The 495-nt window shown below is 33.7% G+C and overlaps 1 protein-coding gene across 1 annotated transcript in view; it reads right to left on the bottom strand.

The window, feature by feature from the left end:
* The window catches only part of LOC119591856 (histone H4 transcription factor-like), a gene marked incomplete in the record, with an annotated part of 10649 nt that overhangs the window by 1701 nt on the left and 8453 nt on the right, over positions 1-495 (bottom strand).

Below are 495 nucleotides of genomic sequence, written 5' to 3' on the forward strand. Positions count from 1 at the left end.
GCTTCTCTTAGACACTCCCTAAAAATGTTTTTGATAGAGTCAAGATCTTATGGATAACAGTTATCAGACACCCTCTGAAGGAGTTATTTCATCTTACTAAGAGATTAAATGATGTTCTGATCTAGTACAATACAGATGCTCTTGACCCTTCATATACCTTATTCACTTTTCAATCAAACAGATTCTGAGTCAAAATAAAATGTCCCTTTCTGCCCAGATTGAGAACATAATATCTTAAAGAATCAAACTGAGCTTGTTTGACAGAGGGGATCTAAGAAGTAGCAGTTTCATTTGTAGTTAGTTTCTAGAAAAAATAGTAATGACATTCAGAAAAGCAAGCATGTAAATTTAAGTACAGCTCATTGACTTGTACTGATAATAGATGAAGACAAAAACTGGACCTTGTAAAACATAGAGAAGCAGTGCTGGACATTTAAACAATTATTGGTTTCCAACTGTTCTCCGCAAATGAAGTTACTTACAGGAATAAATGCA

This window comes from Penaeus monodon, chromosome 29 (assembly GCF_015228065.2).
Source record: "Penaeus monodon isolate SGIC_2016 chromosome 29, NSTDA_Pmon_1, whole genome shotgun sequence".
Lineage (NCBI taxonomy): Eukaryota > Metazoa > Arthropoda > Malacostraca > Decapoda > Penaeidae > Penaeus > Penaeus monodon.